Genomic DNA, 25,891 nt, shown 5'->3' on the forward strand with positions numbered 1-25,891 from the left:
TACAAATGTAGACTCGACAGGCTGCCAAATGACTGAAAGTTCAGCATTGTTCCCCAAAGGAACATTCCTGCAAGATCATACCCTCATGTAAATTCTAAAGGGATTTATTCAAATTATTTCTGGCATTTTAGTCAGCGTGTGTTGCTGTCATATTCTATTGTCTGTATCTTTAACACAGGGGTGAAGTTTAAAGTTTATTTATTAGAGCCATAAGTAAGCTTACATTGCCTGTTTGGGTACAATCGGAGAATTTAGCACGGTCGACGCACCCTAACCAGCACGTCTTTCAGACTGTGGGAGGAAACCGGAGCATCCGGAAGAAACCCACGCACACACGGGGACAATGTGCAGACTCTACACAGACAGTGACCCAAGCCGGGAAGCGAACCCGGGTCCCTGGCGCTGTGCGGCAGCAGTGCTAACCCACTGTGCCACCCCACAAAGTTGCTTTGTTTAAATGGATATGTTCATCCTCGTGTTCAGATCTCTCCGCATCCTCGATCGTCCATCTGCAACCTCCTCAGGATCTAGAAACTTCAAAGAGATCTACGTTCCTCCAAACCTGATTTCTTGTCCACCTCCCAACTTCCCTCATTGGAGGCTGTGCCTGCTCAGACCTGGAACTCCCTCCTAAACCTCGCTGCCTCTGTCTCCTCCTTCAAGCACCTCTTTTTGTGATTCTTTCATTGCCTTTGTGTCAATCTTGTCCGACAGCTTGTTCCTGTGAAGCAGCTGGGGATGTTCTGCTACGACGGGGGTACTACACACACCGCAGCCAGCCTCAGAATGACTAATGGTGTCCAGGTCCTCATCGATGACGATGGACGAACGACAACTACATAAATGTAAGTTGTTGTTGTATACCTTACATGTAGTGGGCTAAGCGGATACATGAATGTCAAACCAATCGGTAACCTATTATTCAGCACCATAAATAATAACTTCTGTCTGTAAAAAACTAAAACATACAAATTAACAGAAAAAACTTGTATTTCCCAAAGAAAAATCTGAAATACGGAGTACACAGATTAGGCTGGGTTTAGAATAGGCTGCAGACTTTTAATGAGCGATACCTCTGCTCATGGTCAGAGTCTGAACAGGATTGGTGGTGTCTTTTATACAGAGAGATCATTCACTTGGTTTCCTCTGAACTGCAATCGAGGCTATCTGGGGAAATGGGCTAGAGCTACCCTCTATGTTTCTGTATCACATCCTCAGGAGACATTCCCGCTCTGGGTTAGACTCGACTTCCAGTCGCAGAGGATCTCTGAGGACAGTGAGGTTGAAGGCCGGTAAGAGTGTTCCCCTTGCTGAGACTGAGGGGCTGCCAACTCCCAGTTAGGCTTCATCTCTCGCAGGGCCTGAACCCTGACACCAGCTCATCGGCTCCCACCTTCTGCTAAAGGGATCCGTACTGGGACCTCTGCTGGTTGCGATGTATGTATATATATATATATATAAAATGACTAGGATAAAAGTGTAGATGGGTGGGTTTGTAAGTTTGCAGATGACACAAAGATAGATAGAGTTGTAGATAGTGTAGAAGGTTGTCGAAGGATACAGCGGGATATAGATCAGCTGCAGATACAGCTGGAGAAACGACAAGCGTGAAGTGCTGCATTTTGAGAGATCGAATGTTAATGGTAAATACACAGTTAATGGCGGGACCCTGAACAGCACTGATGTACTGAGGGGTCTTGGGGTTCAAGTCCATAGCTCCCTGAGAGTAGATAGGGTGGTAAAGAAGGCATATGGCATGCTCGCCTTTATTGGTCAGGGCATTGAGTATAAGAGCGAGGATGTCCTGTTGCAGCTTTATAATTAGGCCCCACTTGGAGTATTACGTTCCATTCTGGTCACCACATTACAGGAAGGATGTGGGGGCTTTGGGGAGGGTGCAGAAGAGGTTTATCAGGATGCCACCTGGATTAGAGGGTATAAACTATAAGGAGAGGCTGGACAAACTCGGATTGTTTTCTCTGGAGCAGCAGAGGCTGAGGGGAGACCTGATAGAAATCTATAAAATTATGAGAGGCAAAGGGAGGGTTGACAGTCAGAATCTCTTCCCCAGAGTTGAAATGTCTAATACTTGGGGACATGCACTTAGGTGAGAGAGCGGAAAGTCCAAAAGAGATGTGAGGGGCAGGTTTTTTTTCACAGACAGAGAGCGATAGATGTCTGAATGAGCTGCCTGGGTGACGGCGCAGGGAAGTATGATAAAGGCATTGAAGGAGCTTTTACATAAGTACACGAATAACCAAGGGCAGACAGAAAGGATTAGTTTACTTTGGTGTTGTGTTCAGCACAACATCGTGGGCCGAAGGGCCTGTTCCTGTGCTGTTCTGTGTGCTAAGGTTCAGAATCTGTGAAATCCAGGTTAAAAAACCTGAGGGAGGGCAGAGGGGAATTCTCTGGACTGTTACCCCACACAAATTTCTTTGGCTATGATTTATTTCCCTGTTTATTTCTGCCTCTCTCGGGATATTACAGGGTGGCGGGAGGAGCTCCGAGATTCCTGGTTGTGATGATCCAGGCACCGTGAGTATGGAAGAACCAGCTGGTCTCCCACTCCTGTTGTATATAAACAGGAAATATGGTCAGGAATGTTAGCCTTGTGAGCTGGAATCTCCCAGGACGAATGAACTACTCTCTGTTTAGTGATTCTCTGCCATCTCCTCCCACATTATGTATTTTGATATTTTGCAATTGGCTTTAAGTCTGTGTCATAGAGTTAAACAGGCTCTTTGGCCCAACTTGTCCATGCTGCCCTTATCTTTTTTTTAAATCCCTGAGCTAATCCCAATTGCCCACATTTGGCCCACATCCCTCTATACCCATCATACCCATGTAACTGTCTAAATGCTTTTTAAAAGATAAAATTGTACCTGCCTCTACTACTGCCTCTAGCAGCTTGTTCCAGACACTCACCACCCTCTGTGTGAAAAAATTGCCCCCCTGGACATTTTTGTATCTCTCCCCTCTCACCTTAAACCCATGCCCTCTAGTTTTAGACTCCCCTACCTTTGGGAAAAGATATTGACTGTCCAGCTGATCTGCGCCCCTCATTATTTTATAGACCTCTAATCACCCCTCAGCCTCCTGCACTCCAGAGAAAAAAGTCCCAGTCTATCCAACCTCTATTATAACTCAAACCATCAAGTTCTGATAGCATCCTAGTAAATCTTTTCTGCACTCTTTCTAGTTTAATAATGTCCTTTCTATAATAGGGTGGCCAGAACTTTACACAGTATTCTTACTGCCTTACCAATCTCTTGCACAACTTCAACAAGACGTCCCAACTCCTGTATGCAATGTTCTGACCAATGAAACCAAACATGCTGAATGCCTTCTTCACCGCTCTGTGGCTCCTCTTTCAAGGAGCTATGAACCTGTACCCTTAAGAACATAAGAAATAGGAGCAGGAGTAGGCCATCCAGCCCTTCGAGCCTGCCCCGCCATTCAATAAGATCATGGCTGATCTGTCGCTGCTCAGTTCCACTTTCCCGCCCTCTCCCCATAACCCTTAATCCCCTCTCTTATCAAAAACCCATCAACCCGCGTCTTAAAAATATTTAGCGAGGCAGCCTCCACCACTTCAACGGGCAGAGAATTCCAGAGATTCACCACCCTTTGAGTGAAGAAGTTCCTCCTCAACTCCGTTCTAAACCGCCCCCCTTTTATCTTGAGGCTGTGCCCCCTAGTCCTATTGTCTTTTCTGAGCGGGAAGAGTCTCTCCACCTCTATCCTATCCATCCCATTCATCATCTTATACGTCTCAATGAGATCTCCTCTCATTCTTCTAAACTCTAACGAGTACAAGCCCAGTTTATTCAGCCTCTCCTCATAGCTCAACCCCCTCAACTCCGGTATCAGCCTAGTAAACCTCCTCTGCACTCCCTCCAAGGCCAAAATATCTTTGCGCAGGTGTGGCGCCCAAAACTGCACACAGTACTCCAGCTGCGGCCTCACCAATGCCCTATACAGCTGCAGCAAGACCTCCCTACTTTTATATTCTATCCCCCTCGCTATGAAGGCCAGCATCCCATTCGCCTTCCTGACCACCTGCTGCATCTGCAAGCTGGGTTTTTGCGACTCATGCACAAGGACCCCGAGGTCCCTCTGCACCGTCGCCTGCTGCAGTTTTTCGCCCCATAAGTAATAGTCCTTCCTACCATTCTTCCTACCAAAGTGGACCACCTCACACTTGCCAACATTAAATTCCATTTGCCATTTCCTGGCCCATTTGCCCAGCCTATCTAGATCCTTCTGCAGACTCTCCACACCCTCCGCACAATTTGCCGTTCCCCCAATCTTGGTGTCATCAGCAAATTTCGACACTCTACACTCGGTTCCCTCCTCCAGATCATCTATATAAATGGTAAAAAGCTGAGGCCCCAGCACCGACCCCTGGGGCACTCCACTAGTCACCATCCGCCAATCCGAATAGCACCCATTGACCCCCACTCTCTGCCTCCTATTTGACAACCAATCCTCTATCCACGCTAACACCCTACCCCCAACTCCATGTCCCTCGACCTTCTGCAATAACCTCTTGTGAGGCACTTTGTCAAACGCCTTCTGAAAATCTAGAAAGACCACATCCACCGGCTCTCCTCTATCCACCGCCCTAGACACATCCTCATAGAACTCCAGTAAATTTGTCAGACACGACTTCCCTTTAATGAAACCGTGCTGCGTCTGCTCTATCAAGCAATTCCCTTCAAGATGCCTCGCAATTTCCTCCTTAATGACGGATTCTAACATTTTACCTACCACAGACGTTAAACTAACCGGCCTATAATTCCCCGCCTTTTGCCTGGCACCCTTCTTAAACAACGGCGTAACATTAGCCGTTTTCCAATCTTCCGGCACTTCCCCGGAATCCAGTGACGTCTGGAAAATAACCACCAAGGCATCCACTATAACCTCCGCCATTTCTTTCAGAACCCTCGGATGCATTCCATCCGGTCCTGGGGACTTGTCCACAATCAGCCCCTCCAGTCTGTTGAGCACCGCCTCTCTAGTAACAGTAATGTCATTAAGACCCTCCAGTCCTACCACCTTTCCATCGCTAACACCCGGCAAATTATTCACGTCCTCCTCCGTGAAGACAGAAACAAAAAAGTTATTCAATACCTTAGCCATAACCCCATCCCCTACCACTAGCTCCCCTTTCTCATCCTCTAAAGGACCAACATTCACCCTAGCCAGCCTCTTCCTTTTTATATATTTATAAAAACTCTTGCTATCCTTTTTTATATTAAGCACTAGCCCAGCTTCATAGTTTCTCCTACCCTTCCTTATCAACTTCTTTGTCAATCTTTGTTGACATTTAAACCTCTCCCAATCCTCTTCTCGCCCACTACTCTTAGCTACTCTAAATTCCTCCGCTTTTAGTTTAACACTTTGCTTCACCTCCTTCGTTATCCACGGCTTATTACCTCTCCTCCTACTATCCTTTTTGACCATCGGAATAAATTTCTGCTGAGCACCAAGAAAGATCTCCTTAAAGATCCTCCACTGCTCCTCAACAGACCCTCCCTCCAACGCGCTCTCCCAGTCCACATTCGCCAATTCTTCTCTCATCCTACCGTACTCCCCTCTGTTCAAACAAAGGACGCGTGTCCGGGAACCCACTTTCTCCTCCTCCATCTGCACCAGAAACTCCACCATACAATGATCACTCTCCCCAAGAGGATCCTTCACCACAAGGTCCCTAATTCTACCCGCTTCATTACATAGCACCAGATCCAAGATAGCTCGCTCCCTCGTCGGCTCCAACACACACTGTTCGAGGAAACTATCCCGGCAGCATTCCAAGAACTCTTCCTCGAGCCCCCCATGTCCAACATGGGTCGACCAATCAATATGCAGATTGAAATCCCCCATAACTACGGCCGTCCCATTCCTGCACGCCGCACTTATTTGCGCGTTAACAGCCCGCCCCATCTCCAGATCATTATTCGGGGGCCTATAGACGACACCCACCAGCGTCTTCCTCCCTTTGCTGTTCCTAATCTCCACCCACAACGATTCCACCCTCTGCTCCTTGGCTCCAATATCATCCCTTGCTACCACCGTGATGCTATCCTTAATCAGCAGAGCTACGCCCCCCCCCCCTTTTCCCTCCTGCCTATCCTTCCTAAACACTTGATAGCCCTGTACATTCAGCTCCCAGTCCCTGTCACCCTGCAGCCACGTCTCTGTAATGGCGACCAGATCGTATCCATTTGTGTCGATCTGCGCCATCAGCTCATCCACTTTATTCCGAATGCTTCGTGCATTCAGATAAAGTGCTTTCATCCCAGCCTTCACCTGGACCCTATTTGCCGCAATGCCACCAACCATACTCACGCCCCCTACTCCCTCTATTATTGGGACATCCTCGGCCTCTACCCTTACATGTACACTCTCCTTAACTTTAGACCTCGTAAAGTCACCTACCCTCGCACCCTCCCCCTCCCCCCTAATTAGTTTAAAGCCCTGTCTACAGTCCTCTTTACACGATTCGCCAGCACTCTGGTCCCAGCATGGTTCAGACCAACCCCATCCCTCCCGAACAGGTCCCACCTACCCCAATACTGGTGCCAATGCCCCATAAATTCAAACCCATTCCTCCCACACCAATCCCTGAGCCACCCATTCACTTCCTTAATCCTGTCAACCCTACGCCCATCTGCACACGGTTCAGGCAGTAGCCCAGAGATAACCACCTTGTCGGTTCTACTTTTTAATTCCATTCCCAGCTTTTCATACTCCCTCCCCAGATCCTCAGTCTGCATTTTGCCTACGTCGTTGGCACCCACATGTACCACAACGACCAGATTCTCACCCTCCCACTTCAGGTTCCTCTGCAGCCCAGATGCGACATCCCGTACCCGAGCACCAGGCAGACAACACACCCTTCTGTGCACTTTGTCATTGTGACAAAGGACAGTGTCAATACCCTTCACCCCACTATCCCCAATCACTACTACGTTCCTTTTCCCCTTCTCTTTGCCTATGTCCTGCTGCAGCACTGTACCGTGTGCAGTTTGCTCACCAACCTCACCTGCCTCGTTCTCGTCCAGCCTGGAAGCAAGAACCTCAAACCTGTTATGCAGATTAAGAGGCTGAGGCCTCCGCTCCTCACCCCCCTTCCTCCTCCCAGCAGCCCCCTCTTGTCCCTGACCCTTAGAGTTAGCCAGTCTAGGGGGGGTGGATGTCACTTGCACCCCATTGACAATGGCACCCTCTCTCCCCTTGATGAGCCTCAGTGTCTGTAGCTCAGAGGCCAGCTCATTTACCCTGAGCTGGAGCTCCTCCAGCAACCTGCACTTACTGCAGACATGGTCACTGGGATGAACCCTAGGGTCCACCAGTTCCCACATCATACAGAAACCACACATCACATGCCCCTCCATTATTTACTGTAGTAGTTTTGAAAAAATTTTTTTGTTTTTTTTGTTTTTCAAACGAACTCACCTGGCCTTTTTTCCTTCCAGCCCTTTTTGATATTAAGCCCTAGTAGCTCACTCTGCTTCCCTCTCACTCCGCTGCCCGCTCAGACGCTGCCCGCTGTCTACACCAGGCCTCCTTTTAAACCTGGCGCTGATTTAAAGCTGATGGCCCACAACTCCTACTAACCACTCCCTCAGAATTCTTAAAGCAGTAAATACAATAAATAAATGCTTTAAACAGTTCTACAAAGAACAAAGTGCTTTAAACTTATTTTAAACAGGTTTTTAACAGGTAAAATCTTAGCTCTCTCTCTGCTCCTTCACTCGTCTGCTCCAGCAAACAATGGAAGGCTTCACCTTGTGGTCAGTTGATATTTAAATCTGATGGCCCACAACTGCCTGCTAACCACTCCCTCAGAATTCTTAAAGCAGTAAATACAATAAATAAATGCTTTAAACAGTTCTACAAAGAACAAAGTGCTTTAAACTTATTTTAAACAGGTTTTTAACAGGTAAAATCTTAGCTCTCTCTCTGCTCCTTCACTCGTCTGCTCCAGCAAACAATGGAAGGATCTCTTAGATCTCTTCGTTCTGTAACTTTCCCCAACGCCCTACCATTAACTGAGTAAGTCCTGCCCTGATCTAATCTACCAAACTGCATCACCTCACACTTGTCTAAATTAAACTCCATCTGCCATTCGTCAGCCCACTGGCCCAATTGATCAAGATCCCATTGCAATTGGAGATAACCTTCCTCACTGTCCACCATGCCACCAATCTTGGTGTCATCTGCAAACTTACTAACCATGCCTCCTATATTCACATAAGAACGTAAGAACATAAGAAATAGGAGCAGGAGTAAGCCATCTAGCCCTTCGAGCCTGCCCCGCCATTCAGTAAGATCATGGCTGATCTGTCATGGCTCAGTCTGTCATTCCTGCCCTCTCCCCATAACCCTTAATCCCCTCGCTTATCAAAAACCCATCAACCCGCGTCTTAAAAATATTTAGCGAGGCAGCCTCCACCACTTCAACGGGCAGAGAATTCCAGAGATTCACCACCCTTTGAGTGAAGAAGTCCCTCCTCAACTCCGTTCTAAACTGCCCCCCCTTTATCTTGAGGCTGTGCCCCCTAGTCCTACTGTCCTTTCTGAGCGGGAAGAGTCTCTCCACCTCTATCCTATCCATCCCATTCATCATCTTATACGTCTCAATGAGATCTCCCCTCATTCTTCTAAACTCTAATGAGTACAAGCCTAGTTTATTCAGCCTCTCCTTATAGCTCAACCCCCTCAACTCCGGTATCAGCCTAGTAAACCTCCTCTGCACTCCCTCCAAGGCCAAAATATCCTTGCGTAAGTGCGGCGACCAAAACTGCACACAGTACTCCAGCTGCGGCCTCACCAATGCCCTATACAGCTGCAGCAAGACCTCCCTGCTTTTATATTCAATCCCCCTCACGATGAAGGCCAGCATCCCATTCGCCTTCCTGACCACCTGCTGCACCTGCAGGCTGGGTTTTTGCAACTCGTGCACAAGGACCCCGAGGTCCCTCTGCACCGTCGCCTGCTGCAGTTTTTCGCCACGTAAGTAATAGTCCTTCCTACCATTATTCCTACCAAAGTGGACCACCTCACACTTGCCAACATTAAATTCCATTTGCCAGTTCCTGGCCCATCCAAATCATTAATATTAATGACAAATAACAGTGGGCCCAGCCCTGATCCCTGAGGCACACCCTGAGTGAATGGTGAAGAAGGCATTTGGCATGCTTGGTTTCATTGGTCAGGAATACAGGAGTTGGGACACCTTGTTGAAGTTGTACAAGACATTGGTAAGGCCACACTTGGAATACTGTGTGCAATTCCGGTCACCCTATTATAGAAAGGATATTATTAAACTAGAAAGAGTGCAGAAAAGATTTATTAGGATGCTACCGGGACTTGATGGATTGAGTTATAAGGAGAGGCTGAATAGACTGCGACTTTTTTTCTCTGGAGTGTAGGAGGCTGAGGGGTGACCTTATAGAAATCTATAAAATAATGAGGGGCACAGATCAGCTAGATAGTCCATATCTTTTCCTAAAGGTAGGGGAGTCTAAAACTAGAGGGCATAGGTTTAAGGTGAGGCCTCCAGTTTGAAAAACAACTCTCTATAACCACCCTCTGGCTTCTGCCAAGAAGCCAAATTTATATCCATTTAGATACCTCACCCTGGATCCCGTGAGATTGAACTTTATGCATCAATCTACCATGCAGTACCTTGTCAAAGGTTTTGCTAAAGTCCATGTAGACAACATCAACTCATTTACCTTCTCAGTTACCCCTTCAAAAAACCTCGCTTAGTGGCTCTCGCTTAGTTGCCCTCCTCTCAGTGAAACCTTCAAACTATTACCTAGAAACTCTTCATAATTTTAAAAACCTCTATTAAATCTCCCTTCAATTTCCTGACTCTTACTCACCCATACATGGGATGAGGGTGGGGCACATCCTTGAATTTAGGGAGTTAGGAGTTAACCTAAGAAGTGACACCTCAAAGGTAGTAAGGTCAGGATTGCTCCCAGTGCTAAGTGCTGGTCAGAGTAGGAATGTCAGGGTAGCTAAGATGCAGCATGGTAGCAAAGTGGTTAGCACTGCTGCCTCACAGCTCCAGGGTCCTGGGTTCGATTCCCGGCTCGGGTCACTGTCTGTGTGGAGTTTGCACGTTCTCCTCGTGTCTGTGTGGGTTTCCTCTGGTTTCCTCCCACAGTCCAAAGATGTGCGGGTTAGGTTGATTGGCCATGCTAAAAAAGCCCCTGAGATGTATAGGTTAGAGGGATTAGCGGGTGGATATGGGGGGGTAGGGCCGGGATGGGATTGTGGTTGGTGCAGACTCGATGGGCCAAATGCAGTGATTCTGCACTGTAGGATTGCTATGGTTCTATGAATACAGGACAAGAGGGAGGGATTCAAATTCCTGGGATATTTGAACCAGTTCTGGGGGAGGTGGGACCAGTACAAATCGGACAGTCTGCACCTGGGAAGGACTGGAACCAATGTCCTAGAGGGAATGTTTGTTCGTGCTGTTGGGGAGGGTTTAAACTAATGTGGCAGGGAGATGGGAACCGATGCAGGGAGAGGGAATTAAAGTGGGGACAGAAACAAAAGGTAAAATAAGGGAGAAAGATGAAAGGCGGAGAAACCAAAGACAAAAAACAAAAAGGGCCACAGTACAGAGACTGCGGAGAGCTCAGTGAATGGGTCCAGTGAGGCTAAGAGAAATAAAACACAGGGAGAGTGTACAAAACATGACAGGACAGATGGTCTGAGGTGCGTTTGCTTTAACACAAGGAATATGACAGGTAAGGCAGATGAACTTAAAGCCTGGATTACTACATACAACTACAATGTTGTGGCAATTACAGAGGCTTGGATGAAAGAAGGGCAGGACTGGCAGCTTAACATTCCAGGATTTAGATGCTTCAGGTGAGATACAGAGGGTGACAATAGATGTGATGGTGTAGCTTATTGATTAGGGAGAATGTCACAGCTATACAGAGGGAGGACACCTCCATGGGATCATGCAATGACGTGGGTAGAATTCAGGAACAGGATTGGTGCAATCACACTGTTGGGGTTGTCCTCTCAACAGCCAGCATGAGGTGGAGGAACTGATACGTCAACAGATTATGGGAAGGTGTAAAAACAACAGGGTTGTTGTGATGGGTGAATTTAACTTTCCCAACATAGACCGGGATTCCCTTAGTGCCAGGAACTTGGACAGGGCAGAATTTCTTCAGTGTGTTCAAGAGTGCTTCTTGAAGCAATATGTAGATAGTCCAACTCGGGAAGGGGTGGTCTTAGACCTGGTTCTGGGAAAGGAGCCTAGAAAGGTGATTCTTGTCTCAGTGGGAGATTGTTTTGGGAACATTGATCACAATTGTATAAGTTGCAAGTTGTAGAAAAGGATAGAAGTAGTTTTAGAGTGAAAATACTAAATTGGGGGAACAACGCTATTAGACAGGAGCTGGAGGTTATAGACTGGAGGTGGCTGTTTGAGGGTAAATTCACATCTAATATGTGGGAGTCATTTAAAAGCCAGTTGTTAACAACTCAGGACAATTATGTCCCTGTAAAAATAAGGATAAAGATGATAAGATTTGGGAACCTAGATGACGAGAAAGATTGTCAGCTCAGTGAAAAAGAAGGAGATGACGTACAAACATTTCAGGAAATTGAAAATGGATAAGGCTCTTGAGCATTATAAAGATATCAGGAAAAAGCTTAAACAGGGAATTAGGAGGGCTAAAAAGGGGCAGGCAGGATTAAAGACAATCCCAAGGTTTTTTATGCATATATAAGGAGGAAGAGGGTAGCTAAGGGAAGGGTAGATCCACTCAAGGAGAGTGGAGGGAATTTATATGCGTAATCAGATGAAGTGGGCGAGGCGCTTAATGAGTACTTTGCCTTAGTATTCACAAAGGAGAAAGATGTGGTGAATGGCGAGTGTAGAAAGGAGGATGTTGACATTCTCAGACACGCTGAGATAAAAGGGGAGGAGGTATTGGAGGTTTTCAAAAGCATTGAGGTGGACAAGTCCCCGGGGCCAGATAGGATCTGTCCCAAAATACTGAGAGAGGCGAGGGGAGAAATTGCTGAGGCCTTGGCCAAAGTTTTTATATTCGCTTTAGCAATGAGCAAGGTACCAGAGGATTGGAGAGTAGCTAACATTGTTCCTCTGTTTAAGAAAGGCAGAAGAGACAATCTGGGAAATTACAGGCCTGTGAGCCTTACATCAGTGGTGGGGAAATTATTGGAGAAGATTCTTAGGGACAGGGCGTACTTACATCTGGAAGAGAGTAGGTTTATTAGCAATAGGCAGCATGGTTTTGTGAAGGAGAGATCCTGTCTCACAAACTTCATTGAGTTCGTTGAGGAAGTGACAAGAAAAATTGACCAGGGCAGGGCAGTGGATGTTGGATATGTGGACTTTTGTAAAGTCTTCGATAAGGTTCCTCATGGCACGCTGATACAGAAGATGAAGTCATATGGGATCCGAGGTGAGCTGGTAAGATGGATACAAAACTGGCTTGGGCATAGAAAGCAGAGAGTAGCAGTGGAAGGGTATTTTTCTAACTGGAGGTCTGTGACCAGTGCTGGGACCTCTGTTGTTTGTAATATATATAAATGATTTGGAGGGAAATGTACGTGGTCTGATTTGTAAGTTTGTAGATGATACAAAAATTGGGGGAGTAGAGGGTAGAGAGGAGGATTCTCAGAGGATACAGCAGGATATAAATCAGCTGGAGAACTGGGCTAAAAAGAACAAAGAAAATTACAGCACAGGAACAGGCCCTTCGGCCCTCCAAGCCTGCACCAACCATGCTGTCCCAACTGAACTAAAGCCTCCAACTTCCAGGAACCATACCCCTCCATTCCCATCCTATTCATGTATTTGTCCAGATGCCTCTTAAAAGTCACTATATCTGCTTCCACTCCCTCCCTCGGCAGCGAGTTCCAGGCACCCACCATCCTCTGTGTAAAAAACTTGCCTCGTACATCTCCTTTAAACCTTGCCCCTCGCACCTTAAACCTGTGCCCCCCTAGTAACTGACTCTTCCACCTGGGAAAAAGCTTCTGACTATCCACTCTGTCCATGCCCCTCATGATCTTGTTGACTTCTATTAAATCGCCCCTCAACCTCCGTCGCTCCAATAACAACAAATCAAGTTTCTCCAACCTCCCCTCATACTAATGCCCTCCGTACCAGGCAACATCCTGGTAAATCTTTTCTGTACCCTCTCCAAAGCCTCCACATCCTTCTGGTAGTGTGGCGACCAGAATTAGAACCATAGAAAATTACAGCTCAGAAACAGGCCTTTTGGCCCTTCTTGTCTGTGCCGAACCATTTTTCTGCCTAGTTCCACTGCCCTGCACTTGAACCATATCCCTCCACACCCCTCTCATCCATGAACCCGTCCAAGTTTTTCTTAAATGTTAAAAGTGACCCCGCATTTATCCGGCAGCTCATTCCACACTCCCACCACTCTCTGCGTGAAGAATCCCCCCCTAATATTCCCTTTAAACTTTTCTCCTTTCACCCTTAACCCATGCCCTCTGGTTTTTTTCTCCTCTAGCCTCAGTGGAAAAAGCCTGTTTGCATTCACTCTATCGATACCCATCATAATCTTATACACCTCTATCAAATCTCCCCTCATTCTTCTACGCTCCAGGGAATAAAGTCCTAACCTATTCAATCTCTCTCTGTAACTCAGTTTCTCAAGTCCTGGCAACATCCTTGTGAACCTTCTCTGCACTCTTTCAACCTTATTTACATCCTTCCTGTAACTAGGTGACCAAAACTGTACACAATACTCTAAATTCAGCCTCAACAATGCCTTATATAACCTTACCATAACACTCCAACTTTTATACTCGATACTCCAATTTATAGAGGCCAATGTACCAAAAGCACTCTTTACGACTCTATCCACCTGTGACGTCACTTGTAGGGAATTCTGTACCTGTATTCCCAAATCCCTCTGTTCAACTGCACTCTTCAGCGTTCTACCATTTACCCTGTACGTTCTACTCTGGTTTGTCTTTCCAAAGTGCAATACCTCACACTTGTCTGTGTTAAATTCCATCTGCCATTTTTCAGCCCATTTTTCTAGTTGGTCCAAATCCCTCTGCAAGCTTTGAAAACCTTCCTCACTGTCCACTACACCTCCAATCTTTGTATCATCAGCAAACTGAACAAGTGTGGCCGCAGGTTCTACAAAGCTGCAAAATGACTTGCTAATTTTTATACTCAATGCCCTGGCCAATGATGGCAAACTTGCCGTTTGTCTTCTTGACTACATTTTCCACCTGAGTTGCCATTTTCAGTGATCTGTGCACCTGTACACCCAGATCCCTCTGTCTATCAATACCCTTAAGGGTATTTAAAGATGAAAGAACAAAGAACAAAAACAGCACGGGAAACAGGCCCTTCGGCCCAACGAGCCCACGCCGCCATTTTAACATTACCAGTCCCCCCCCTGCACCCATGAACCCTTATCTATGCTTATGGCATTCCACACTGAGGGAAAACTAATTTAGGGACAATTTATTACCTCCAATCAGCCTAATAGCACATCTTTGGGGTGTGGGAGGAAACCGGAGCACCCGGAGAAAACCCACGCAAGCACGGGGAGAATGCGCAAACTCCCACAGACACTGACCCAAATCCATGTGTCTGCACAGCAAACAGTGATAGCAGATGGAATTTAACCCAGACAAATGTATGGTGATGCGATTTGGAAGGTCTACTGCAGAAGGAAAGTCGGTAGTAAATAGTAGGGCCCTTAGAAATATTAGTGTACAGAGGGATCTGGGCGTGCAGATCCATAGTTCCCTGAAGTTGACAACTCAGGTGGACAAGATGGTCAGGAAGGTGTGTGGCTAGCTGGCCTTCATCAGTCAGAGCATTGAGTATTGGAATTGGAAAATCATGTTGCAGTTGTGTAAGACTTTGGTTAGGCTGCATTTGTACAATTCTGGTTGCCACACTATCGGAAGGATGTTGATGCATCGGAAAGGGTGCAGAAGAGATTTAGCAGGATGTTGCCTGGTTTGGAGGATATGAACTATGAAGAAAGGTTGAACAAACTTGGAGTATTTTCATTGGAGCATTGGAGGGTGAGGGGGGACCTGATAGAGGTTTACAAGATTATGACAGGCTTGGACAGAGTGGATGGTTAGAGTCTTTTTCCCAGGGTCGAGAGGTCAGTTAGTCTGGGGCATAGGTTGAGAGTGAGAGGGGAAAGTTTAAAAGAGATGTAAGGAGCAAGTTTTTCACACAGAGGGTGGGGAATGTCTGGAACGCGCTGCCGGAGGAGGTGGTGGAAGCAGATTATATAACAATGTTCAAGAGGCTTCTGGGTAGAATCATAGAACCCTACAGTGCAGAAAGAGACCCTTCGGCCCATCGAGTCTGCACTGAACACAATCCCACCCAGGCCCTACCCCCATATCCCTACATATTTTACCCACTAATCCCTCTAACCTACACATCCCTGGACACTAAGGGGCAATTTTAGCATAGCCAATCAACCTAACCCGCACATCTTTGGACTGTGGGAGGAAACCCACGCAGGCATGAGGAGAATGTGCAAACTCCACACAGACAGTGACCTGAGCCGGGAATCGAACCCAGGACCCTGGAGCTGTAAAGCAGCAGTGCTAACCACTGTGCTACCGTGCCGTGTATTCATGATACACGAATAGACAGGGAATAGAGGGATATGGACCATGTAGACACAAGGAAATATTAAATTAGGCAACTGTATTGGCACAGACTTGGTGGGCCAAAGGGCCTGGCTCCTGTGCTGTACTGTTCTTTGGGTATTATTGGCAGCATTTATTGGCAGATCTCTAGTTGCCCTTGTGAAGGCGGTAGTGAGCTGTCTTCATGAACCACTGCAGTCCATGTGGCACTCCCACAGTGCTATTTGGAAGGGAGCCCTAGGATTTTGACCCAGTGAGGGAACGTCGGATACAGTTCCAGACCAGGATGTATGCCAGTTGACCTTTGGTTGTTCCCCAGATTTTCCCAGCCTGCCTGCGGCAATGCCAGCCACTCGCAAGACCGGAAAATGCCGCCGTTAAGATCTGATGGGGTCCCAGTGCCAGGTTTGGTTTGATCATACTCCTGCGAAACGTTTTTGCCATGTTGAATCTGGTTTTTGTTGTTAGAGGGCAGGGTGACTGAGCAGTTTGTATTCACCAGGGCTGTCAGCGGAGGTTTGCAACGAACCGACACAGTTCAGTCCCTTACTTGCTCCTAATCGACTCGTTTGTCTGGCGCCTATGAGGCAGGGATGCAATGTGGTCTGCCTCACATCCAGACACTGCGCTGGAGATTGGCCCAGTCAGGAGGCCTTGTGTGTATTCACTGGCAGAACAACACATTCATCTACACTGATGACCGAACAGCAACTCACGCCAACTCAAACCATTGACAAAAGTATCCAAAATGAATCAACTTTGTGTAAAACAGTCCTCATGTTCCCGGTGTAAATTGCTAGCTGTTACTCGAGCTTTTCAATGAGGGCTGGACTGTAAAGCCTGCTTTCTTAATGTGCGATCGGGCTATAATGACAGAGATTATCAAACTGGTCATCAGAGAGGTATTCAGTGTAATTCTTTCCAGTTCCAGAGTTGCCGTGTCTGTTCCCTGTAATCGCTGTTTATCAAGATCAGTATTTGAGCAGAAATCCCTCTGACCCAGAGCATTGCTGAAGATTGCATCAGAATCTGGCTTCACTTGCACACCAGATGTTCCCCCTGCATTGCGGAGGTGTGCTAAGAAGCAGCCAGCACACAATCCACAGGATCCTTTACCTTCCAGTATTTTCCAATTCAACCCACTCACAGTGACCTAGACCCTCACACACTGGGTCCATAAAAAATAACGGCAACATCTGCTTTTAATGCTGAGCCGTGCGGCACAGGAGGCAGCTTGTGGGTGAACATGTTGGCATTCAGCGTGATAATGGTTTGATGCGCAGTTGCTGGCCAGGCTGCACTCTTACTTTCCAATCAAGACGGGTGGCACAGTGGTTGGCACTGCTGCCTCACAGCGCCAGGGACTGGGGTTCGATTCCCGGCATGGGTCACTGTCTGCGTGGAGTTTGCACATTCTCCTCATGTCTGTGTGGGCTTCCTCTGCGTGCTTCGGTTTCCTTCCACAGTCTGAAAGACGTGCTGGTTGGGTGCGTTGGCCATGCTAAATTTTTCCTCAGTGACTACGATGTTGTGGCCATTACAGAGAGATGGTTAGAACAGGGACGGGAATGGTTGTTGGCAGTTCCGGGGTATTGATGTTGCAGTAAGAGTAGGGAAGGTGGGAAAAGAGATGGAGGAGTAGCATTGTTAATCAAGGATAGTTTAACGGCTGCTGAGTGGCATTTCGAGGGGGTAAGGTAATATGGGCTGAAGTTAGAAATAGGAAAGGATCGGTCACATTGTTAGGAGTTTTCTATAGGCTCCCAAAATAGTGATAGAGATGTGGAGGAGGAAATGAGAAAGCAGGTTATGAATAGATGTGGAGGTTACAGGGTAGTTATCATGGCCACTGTAATCTCCACACCCACCAGTATTCACTGTTGAGAAAAGCATTGATGTTAGGGAACTTGGGGAAATAAATAGTGATGTCTTGAGGAATGTACGTATTACAGAGATGGAGGTGCTGGAAGTCTTAAAGCACTTCAAAGTAGATAAATCTGTGGGACCTGATGAAGTGTATCCCAGGACATTGTGGGAGGCTAGGGAGGAAATTGTGGGTCCCCTAGCAGAGATATTTGAATCATCGATAGTCACAGGTGAGGTGCCTGAAGATTGGAAGGTGACAAATGTTGTGCTTTTGTTTAAAAAGGGCTGCAGGGGAAAGCCTGGGAACTACAGGCCAGTGAGCCTCACATCTGTGGTGGGTAAATTGTTATAAGGTATTCTGAGAGGCAGGATCTACAGGTATTTAGAGACACAAGGACTGATTAGGGACAGTCAGCATGGCTTTGTGAGTGGAAAATCATGTCTCACAAATTTGATTGAGTTTTTTGAAGAGGTAACCAAGAAGGTAGATGAGGGCAGTGCAGTTGATGTAAAGTTAAATCTCACAGGATCCAGGGTGAGGTATCTAAATGGATACAAAGATGGTTGTAGAGAGTTGTTTTTTAAACTGGAGGCCTGTGACCAGTGGTGTGCCTCTGGGATCAGTGCTGGGTCCACTGTTATTTGTCATTAATATGAATGATTTGGATGTGAATATAGGAAGCATGGTTAGTCAGTTTGCAGATGACACCAAGATTGGTGGCATAGTGGCCAGTGAAGAAAGTTATCTCCAATTGTAACGGGATCTTGATCAATTGGGCCAGTGGGCTGACGAATGGCAGATGGAGTGGTGATGTATTTTGGTAGATTGAACCAGGGCAGGACTTACTCAGTTAATGGTAGGGCACTGGGGAGAGTTACAGAACAAAGAGATCTCGGGGTACAGGTTCATAGCCCCTTGAAAGTCACAGGTGGACAAGGTGGACAGAGTAGTGAAGAAGGCATTCGGCATGCTTGGTTTCATCGGTCAGAACATTGAATACAGGAGTTGGGACGTCTTGTTGAAGTTGTACAAGACATTGGTAAGACCACACTTGGAATACTGTGTACAGTTCTGGTCACCGTATTATAGAAAGGATATTATTAAACTAGAAAGAGTGCAGAGAAGATTTACTAGGATGCTACCGGGACTTGATGGGTTGAGTTATAAGGAGAGGCTGGATAGACTGGGACTTCTTTCTCTGGAGCGTAGGAGGCTGAGGGGTGACCTTATAGAGGTCTATAAAATAATGAGGGGCACAGATCAGCTAGATAGTCAATATCTTTTCCCAAAGGTAGGGGAGTCTAAAACTCAAGGGCACAGGTTTAAGGTGAGAGGGGAGAGATACAAAAGTGTCCAGAGGGGCAATTTTTTCACACAGAGGGTGGTGAGTGTCTGGAACGAGCTGCCAGAGGTAGGAGTAGGGGCAGGTACAATTTTATCTTTTAAAAAACATTTAGATATTTACATGGGTACGATGGGTATAGAGGGATATGGGACTAATGCGGGCAACTGGGATTAGCTTAGGGGTTTAAAAAAAAGGGCGGCATGGACAAATTAGAACATAGAACATTCCAGCGCAGTACAGGCCCTTCGGCCCTCGATGTTGTGCCGACCAGTGGAACCAATCTAATGACCCTCGACACTAAAATATTCCAATGTTATCCGTACGCCTATCCCTTGACCATTTGAATGCCCTTAAAGTTGGGTCGAAGGGCCTGTTTCTGTGCTGTAAACCTCTATGACTCTATGACAGCTGTGTCCCCAGTAACTGCACCAATGAGCTGAACTGGCAGCAGCCTGAAGCAGCTCAACGTGACTGCAGAATTCCGAGGATGGACAGCCAGATCGTGACCACACTAACTCCCTGCCTCCCCAAACAAAACCCGGCAAGAAACAGTGAGCTGGCTCCATTATTTAAAGGGCCAGCATCCTGATTGCAAGAAATTCAAATTTATGGAACCTTTTCTACTGGAAAGTTCTCTGGAGTGTTCTTTGGAGTTCTGCTGGTTCACTTTCCACAGAGCACTGCCTCAGCCTGGCAGGGATAGTAGAGGAGTGGGTGACCTGAATGTACACGACAGAGATTGGCCATTCTACCCAACTGATCATTGCTGCTTTTATGCTACAGACAGGTAACTCTCATCCCTCGTTAACTAACCCTATCAGCTTAACCTTCTCCCTGCTGGGTTTCCCCTTAAAATTCCAGACACACTCCTGGGAAATCTGCCTCCACGTTTGTATTCTTTAATGGGATGTCGATGGCTTTGCCAACATTTATTACCCATCAGTAACTGACCTTGAGGTGGCATTTAAGATTCAGCCACGTTGCTGTGGATCTGGAGTCACATGTAGGCCAGACCAGGTAAGGGTGGCAGATTTCCTTCCTAAAGGACACTAGTGAAACAGATGGATTTTTATGACAAGTGACAATGGTTTCATGGTCACCAGTTGATTCTTAATTCCAGATTTAGGTTGATTGGCCATGCTACGAAATTGCCCCTTAGTGTCCAGGGATGTGTAGGTTAGAGGGATTAGTGGGTATAATATGTAGGGATATGGGGGTAGGACCTGGGTGGGATTGTGTTTGGTGCAGACTCGATGGGCCTCTTTCTGCACTGTAGGGTTCTATGATTTATATTGGATTCAATTTTAATCTGCTGTGTTGGGGTTTGAACCTGGATCCCCAGAGCATTACCCTGGGTCTCTGGATTGCAAGTCCAGTGACAATACCACTCATCCCCTGACATCCTAAAAATCATGTCGGCGAATCTTTAAGAAAAAGGGGGCATTAATTGCTACTTTCCTGAGCGTAGCAACCAAAATAGTGTGAGTCTCTGAACTCAGAAACAACATAAATCATATCGCCTCACAGAGTGTGTGACGGAAACCACATACCCCACCCCAACCATCAAGGACAGAGGACCATTCACCCACAGGGAGAGCCTGAACAGGAACCTTAAAGGTGCAAACCTGGTGAAATGAAGTTTACATCCAACGATCCCTCCGCATCTGTTCTACGCAGCCTATTTTTTTTTAAACAAGGTGCAAGAACTTTAATTTTTTTTGTATGTGCTGTCACTCAAAGTAGACAATTTGTGTCCCCATCACTGTTGCTGTGCAATCCAAAGGGAACATTAACTGCATTTTAGTGGAACCTATATCACACTGAGCTCTGGATTCAGCGAGCAATGCCACGCTGGGTTGGCTAGTTACAACAAGTATTGCGTTCAGCAAAATAAGAATCCTCCAACAACTTATCAGCAGCCTCCTCAGTGTTAGATCCTCTCCGTCTTGGCTGCGGTGTGGGGGAGCTAGGATGGTGGCAAGGCCTAAAGTATTTCAACACCAGCTGTATAAACCCTTCAGCGAGCGAAGGAAACAGAAGTGGTTTTATCTACAATCACCACATCCTTCACATTCCGTGTCGAAGCAAATCCGCAGCCCAGGAATCACAGCCACTTGTAATGAGTACCATGCCTGAGGGGACTGGGGAAGGGGCTGGTAACAAAATGACGCAGCATTTGGTAATCGAGAGGCTGAGACTGAAGCTTTTCCAAATCTTAATGAACATGGTGTAAGAAACATTAAAATAACATGGATAATATTAATAAAGGACGGATGTCAGAGGTAGGTTCTTTACTCAGAGGGTAGTAAGGGTGTGGAATGCCCTGCCTGCAGCAGTTGTGGACTCGCCAACTTTGAGGGCGTTCAAATGGTCAGTGGATAGGCATATGGATAACATTGGAATAGTTTAGGTTAGAGGGTCATTAGATTGGTTCCACTGGTCGGCGCAACATCGAGGGCCTGTACTGTGCTGTAACGTTCTATGTTCTAACACTCTACATGGTTCAAATCTGGCCAATAACTCACAATTCTATATCTGACTGAGCAGCATCCAACCTGAATTCTATAGGCCTGGTCCTATAGAATAGTAAATGGTGCAGGGAATTAGTCCCTCCGAGGGCCATGCAGACAGAGCCTCAAATCTGCATTTGGAATACCAAGCTGTTACACTGGGAATCACTGGTCAGGAACACATCCTTCAGTCTAACATCTCTCCATCTCAAGACTGCAGAAGATGCAAATACATGCACCCAACGTGAACGTTCACACCACTGCCCCCTCTCACAGTGAGATGCATCAGGAAATCATAGAATCCCTACAGTACAGAGGAGGCCATTCCGCCCATTGAGCCTGCACTGACCACAATCCCACCCAGGTCCTATCCTTGCAACACCACATATTTATCCTGCTAATCCCCCTGACACTGATGGACAAATTAACATGGCCAATCCTCCTAACCCGCACATCTTTGGACTGTGGGAGGAAACCGGAGCTCCCGGAGGAAACCCACGCAGACATGGGGAGAAAGTGCAAACACCACACAGACAGTGACCCAGACCGGGAATTGAACCCGGGTCCCTGACGCTGTGAGACAGCAGTGCTAACCACTGTACCACTCATCTCCCATTACTTTTTCAATCAGTTATCAAAATATCTACATATGTTCTACCAGAGTAAGCTTTCTGTTTAAGCCTATATGGAATGTGGTGTCATTGGCTGGCCAGCATTTATTGTTCAACTCTACTTGCTCTTGGGAAGGTGCTGGTGAGCTGCCTTCTGGAACCGCTGCAGCTCATGTAGGTACACCCACCGTGCTGTTAGGGAGTTCCAAACAACACTTGAGAAATGCTTTGCATTAATACTTCCTGACTCCCATACGTCAACAAGCAAGATTCCCAAATATGTTTCCATGCATCCTCACAAGGCTTACTGTGTCTCTTACGGTTCTCTTTGAGCAGCCCAATCTATGCCCATCTGTCAGGTCTCTCAGCCTTGGCGAGCTGATGGCATTCTCATTCCTGGGTCAGTGGGTGTTGGGGCAGGGACACCACTTCAAGATTTGAATATATCATTTCAGCTGACCACTTCACTGGAGTACTGAAGGTACGATAAATTCACCATAGCCCCAAATGAATAGAGGGAGAGAGATGACTGGGTGGTGATTGAATCTGAGGATCACCACACCTCAGGGGGCAACACTGAGAAGGCAGAGTCTTCATGAATAGCGCCAGCTGGAACGGGAATCGAACCCGTGCTGTTGGCATCATCACAAACCAGTTGTCCAACCAACTGAGCTAGACCGACTTGCTGCACCGCTGGGGGTGTGGGCCTTCAGATCAGATTTCAGAGCAAAGTCACAGCTGCCCTCTTATTAACAAACCCTGGCACTTTCCGGAGAAGCCGAGTTCTCCGAGTGTCCAAAGCAACAGCCTCAGTGAGCGTAGGCTACCTGGTCATCACTGTTTGTGATGCTGAAATTAGCTGACACTTTTCCTTATCACGCTTCAGAATAATTAATTAGCCGTGAGGCACTTTGGTCTAATCCAAGGTTGTGAAATTTCCTTGATAAATGCAAGATTTTGGCTGGGATTTTCCAGTCACACCCACCACAGGACCGGAGACTCCTGCCCAAAGTCAATGGACACCAGTGGTTGGCGGGGCTGGAAAATGTAGGCTTTTATTTATACCCAGCTCTTGTTTGGTGGAAGTCACCCTCCGCTGCTGTTGTTGACAGACTGTTCGACGTTTCATTCTGAGAGGAGTCTACTTTTGTTTCTAAAAGCTTTTAAATCGCACCTCATTTGAAAAGTCGGCAGTCGGAAAGTGGGAAGAAATTGCAGGTAAACACGGGAGGTGTCTGCCTGCGATTATCCCATCCTGTAATCACAAGTGTTGTTATTTCCGAATCTTGTCCTTTTCCACTCCAGGAAATTTGGGTCTACCCCACTCGCCCGGTATTGCCCCTGTTTAGAGGATTCATTCAAATGCAAATATTATACTTTCTAAATCTACTGAGGAACGCTGCTAATGAACCTCCACTTTCCTGCCTCCCAAACTGTTTTAAAAGACTGTTGAAAGGTTTACCAGTTTATTTAGTCTTGAGATCTGGCTAAGTTGCAAAATACTATAATTGCAAAGTATTTACAGCAGAGAAACAAGCCTCCTCCCACCTTTCTTTTCTAACCCCACCTTTCTCCCTCCATGGATTTATTCAGTGTCCAGTGCCCACTGATGTGTTTATGCCACTCGCCACCCTTCCCTGTGGTAGCAAGTTCTACATGTTAACGCCGCTCTGGGTAAGGATGTTTCTCCAGAATTCCCTAGTGAATTTACAGGAGCAGTGCTTCAAAACCCGGAAACGCTGGACTTTGGATCTTACGGGATCTCAGTTTGGGCATTTCTGGTCAAGTAGGGTCAAGGGTTGCTCAGAGTGTGAAAAGAGGCACACCGTGCAGGCGGCAAAGGGGATAACTAGTCAAACTCCACACCGAGTCAACACAGCTCCGAGCCAAACTGTCTGGCTAAGATTTTTAAATTTTTTTCAATACAAGGTGCATTATAAACATGCCTGGTTCTCGGAGTTGAAATACCGTACCGTACCAGCCACTATCTGATACTTATGTCCCCTAGTCTGATCTCATATGTAAATAGGGTTGCCAACCCCCCCAGGGTCCTGTGTGACCCTAGATAAAAATTATCAGGACTTTAAAAAAAGATTGATTTTCTTTCTGATGAAATTTCTCTTTACCAGATTTTTAAATATTGAAAATTGGGGTGTGTGGAGGGGGTGTGTGCGTGTGTCAGTGACGTGAAGGCTGCTTCGTTGACTGTCAACCTTATTCCAGTTGGGTAATGAGTAATTATTTGGTCGTTACAGCATTTGTGTATTGTCAAAGCTTGTTGTCGCGCACTTATCAGGTCAGTTTCAAGAATACAATATCAGGGAAATCAACAAATTTATACTGCATGAGAAGACCAGGGCTGATTGGTTGGCAACCGGATCCTAATTGGTGGAGGTGTTGCCATGCAGAATGGATCTGTTGATGGTGATTCTCACTGAACCGCTAAGCATTGTTTGAAATTTAAACCAGGCCGCTCGGCTCTAATTGGTCATTGAGTCATAGAGTCATAGACATAGGCATTGCCCTGAGGAATGAACCAGTGAATGGCTGTCACACAGAAACAGGCACAATGTGCGCACCTGTCCTCTCTGTCTGCGAAGAACAGAGCCAGCCCTATGCATTCATACATGTAGCTCCTAGTATGTGCAGGGTCCTTTTCTTCACCTCTACCAGAGTCCACTTGTCAACTAATCAGCACTCTTCTCACACAATGCAAATTTATATAGGATGAAGTGTTTGAAACAAAGAGTTTGGAGAAGCTGGGGCTGGGCTTCTTTCAATACAGAAGGTTAAGGAGAGATTTATTCAGTAGAGGTGTTCAAAATGAGGAAGGGTTTTGATTGATAGAGAGGGAGAAATTGTTTCTTCTCTTCGTCAGTTTCGTAACCAGAGAATTCAGATTAAAGATAAAAGACCCTATGGGAAGGTAAGAAGAGTTTTTTTTACACAGAGATTTGTTATGATCTGGAATATGCAGGATTCAGTAATAACTCTCTAAAAAAGACACTGGGGTATAATTCTGGAGGACTGGGGCTAATCATAGGATTTCCAACCCTCCAGGATTGGCCTGGAGTTTCCAGGATTGAAGGTCTGTCACTAGGACACTGCTGTGTGTAACCCTGGGGAAAATCATTGGGATTATAAGAGATAGATTCTCTTTTTTTTGAACATTCCTCTTTAGAAGATATAAAAACATTGAAGACAATGGTTTGGTCAAGCATCATCCAATTGGACACTGAGTCTTTTTGCTTTTCAATTGGCATTGGAAGGCTGGTGTCACATGATGGATAAATTGGTCAACCAATGGCTGGAGTGTGGGGGCAAATCATGTGATGAAATCTCCAGGGATACAGTTGATCACAGTTGGTAACCAGAGCTGAATGTACAGCTCTTACAAAGAGCTAGCACAGACATGATGGAACGAATGGCCTCCTTCTGTCCGATTTGACTCTTTGCTTTCTATCCCATTTCAATCAGGCTGTCTCCCAGTTCAATGAGACACACCTGCAGCCTGCCTTTGAGGGGTGGTGTGGTGGTAATGTTGGCGGAGTGGCCATCCAGAGGCCCAAGCCAATACTCCGGGGACACGGGTTCAATTCCCATCACGGTAGCTGGTGGAATTGAAATTCCAGCAGTAAATTTGGGATATGAAGTTAGTCTCAGCAATGAGGACCCTTCGTTGCCCCATCGGGTTCACTGATCTTCCCTGAGGAAGGAAAACTGCTGTCCCTACCTGGTCTGGTCTACATGTGACTCCAGACACACAGCAATGCAATTGCCTCTAAACTGCACTCTGAAATGGTCTAACAAGCCACACAGTGCAAGGGCAACTATGGATAGGCAACAAATGCTGGCCAGCCAGAAACACCCACAT

At 46.6% G+C, this 25,891-nt stretch overlaps 1 protein-coding gene across 1 annotated transcript in view; it reads right to left on the minus strand.

The window, feature by feature from the left end:
• mrc2 (mannose receptor, C-type 2) overlaps positions 1 to 25,891 on the minus strand; it is a 294,508-nt gene that overhangs the window by 97,754 nt on the left and 170,863 nt on the right. The gene's annotated exons all lie outside the window — the stretch shown is intronic.

Source organism: Carcharhinus amblyrhynchos, chromosome 27 (assembly GCF_965287045.1).
Source record: "Carcharhinus amblyrhynchos chromosome 27, sCarAmb.v2.hapA, whole genome shotgun sequence".
Taxonomy (NCBI): Eukaryota; Metazoa; Chordata; class Chondrichthyes; order Carcharhiniformes; family Carcharhinidae; genus Carcharhinus; species Carcharhinus amblyrhynchos.